The sequence below is a fragment of the Phalacrocorax carbo genome, chromosome 1 (assembly GCF_963921805.1).
Source record: "Phalacrocorax carbo chromosome 1, bPhaCar2.1, whole genome shotgun sequence".
In the NCBI taxonomy this organism is placed as follows: domain Eukaryota; kingdom Metazoa; phylum Chordata; class Aves; order Suliformes; family Phalacrocoracidae; genus Phalacrocorax; species Phalacrocorax carbo.
Genome location: NC_087513.1, coordinates 138,710,036 through 138,712,823, shown reverse-complemented (window position 1 = coordinate 138,712,823; position 2,788 = coordinate 138,710,036).

Genomic DNA, 2,788 nt, shown 5'->3' with positions numbered 1-2,788 from the left:
AGAGCTGTTTGCACGGGACCATGTCCAGATGGCTTTTAAATATCTACAAGGAGGAAGACTCCACAACCTTTCTGGGCAACCTGTCCCAGTGCCCGGTCAGTCTCACAGTAACAAGTTTCCCGATCTTCAGATGGACCCTCCGGTGTTTCAGGTTATGCCCATTGCCTCCTGTCACTGGGCTCCACTGAAAAGAACCTGGCTTCATCTTCTTTATTCCTTCCCATCGGGTATTTATACAAATTCATATGATCCCCCTGAGCCTCCTCTTATCCAGGCTACGTAGTTCCAGGTCTCTCAGCCTCTCATACATCAGATGCTCCTGTCCTTAAATCATCTTTGTGGGGCTGCAGTGGACTTATTCCAGTAAGTCCATAACTTTCTTGTACTGGGGAACCCAGAACTGGACCCAGCACTCCAGATGTGGTCTAGCCCCTGCTGAGTGGACAGGAAAGATCACCACCTTCGAACTGCTGGCAATGCTCTGCCTAATGCAGACCAGGATGCTGTTGGCCGCCTTTGCCATGAAGGCACACTGCTGGCTCACGGTCTGTTTGTTGTCCCCAGTACCTGCTGAACTCTTCATGAGGCTCACACGGGCCCACCTCTCAAGCCTGCCAAGGTCCCTCTGGGTGGCATCCCTTCCCTCCAGCGTGCTGACCGCACCACACAGCTTGGTGTCATCAGTAAGCTTGCTGAGGGTGCACTTGATCCCACTGCCCATGTCGCTGCAACCACTGATCAATAGCATCATGTTCTGTCCAGACTCAAACACGGAAATACCCAGGCAGTAAATACAGACTTAAGCACAAAACTGAATTAGGAGGCTTCAAAGCTTACAAAGATAAATAGGAAGAAATCATGACCAGTTCACAGAATTAGAGACCAAACCAGAAAGCAAATAGATTTACCTTTAATAAGGTTATGTCTCTATTGTAAAAATGCTACTTTGCTTAGGAAATGTGGGTTTTCTTTAAACTTTACATCTGGTATTTTCAAGGTAATACAGTGGAGGGATTGGGGCAAGGAGGAAATAAAATGGGTAGTACTCACAAAACCTGAATGCTTAGAAGCAGCCTTGGCTTCTTATGTGAAACGAAGAGACTGTCCTCCTGATTTACCTTCTGCGAATATTCTGCGAATGTTTCCCAAATATATTAAGAAATATCCCTTTTTTCAAAGAAGCTACTTTTCACACAAACAAAATGGATTTAAACACAGCTGGCTGAAAATAATGCATTTCTGAATGTGCTTTTACTATGCTTCATTAGGACCAGTTGAACAACTGGGAGAAAGTAGGCTCGCATCCCTCTGCTTTGGATAGGTCATCCACAATGAAAAAAACATTTACAAAATGGTGGTCATGCAGCAGTATTGCATGCAGCAGTACTCACTCCGAACACTAGTGTTCTGACTGAACAGGTTTCTGTCCTCCTTCAGCTTTTATGCTCCAACACAAACACCCCACCACTTTGTCTTATCACAATGAACACTTCTACATCTTATCACTGCATTAATATGAGCTTATTCTTCCTGAAAAAATCTTGTATCATCTTACCATAAACCCGTGAAGGTCAATTTCTAAAGCACTAAATGTTACTTGTGGCTCTCAGGGCTCAGTAAACACAATACTGCGTATGATCCCGTGGGAGACATTAATACATGCTGAAAGAAGTAAGATTTTTATGGATTAAAGATCAGAGCAAACTACGACTGTGTTGATGCTCAAAAGCAACATACATCATCAGTAAATGAACTTCCCTTTTAAATAACTTTATTGTATAAAACAGTTCTTAAAAAACTGCATTCAGACAAGCAAGCTTTGTACAGACTCGCTAAATATTTATGGTGCCGTTATTGCTCAGAGAGGTAACTGATTAAAAGATGTACACTGTTTCTGAAAGCTTGTGAGTAGCTCCAAGCCCCCAAAAACGTGAAGTGAAAAATAGCTGTTCCAAGTTTCCACCAGGGTGCCAAAACAGGTATTACCATTGACTCAGAGATGCAGGCCACAGCAGATCAGTGTGAAAGAAGAGAATTCCTTAATAGCATTAGCTGCTATTTTTATTCATGCTGAAAGTTATCCTCTGTATCAGTGAGTATGCAAGTGACCCAGGCACAGGTGCCTTGGTAGCACAAAGGTAACTGACGTCAGTTTTACATGCAAAACTGCTATCCTACAGATCTGTAAATCTTGCAAGCTATCCTGTTTTCACCGTACACCGAACCTCATGCATTTAGAAAAGGTTGTTCTAAAATGAAAGTACGGTGCTTTCTATCAACATTTTTAAAATTTCTTTCATTATCAAAAACAGTAATAATAAAATTCAATCCCTGCGACATGAATCCTAATCTGATGCAATCTACATATCAATATAGAGCTGGTGGCTAAGTGCTGAAGAGGCTTTCAAACAGCTATTTTTTTTATTCTTATTTCTCACCTACCCAGATTTTCTATTGTTTTTGCGGAATTCTATAATTTCATAGATGTTTACCTCCATCTCTGATTTTTTTTTAATTATTAAGAAATCAACTTTAAAAGCACACTTAAACACTGTTTGCTTTTAAGTAAAATGTTGCGGATCTTAGTATTTAGGCATTAGGACTGAAAATCCTGAACTTGCGCTTAAGGCAGTCAGTGCAAGGTGAATGGTAAAAGAATGAGATGCATGAGTCTGGGTTCATTACCTGCTAACTTACTTCAACCTCTCTCCAACAGACTGTTTTTTTGCAGATAATCAGGTTGTTACAGGATTCCAAGAAATTTATAAATTAGCTCTTGACAAAAAAG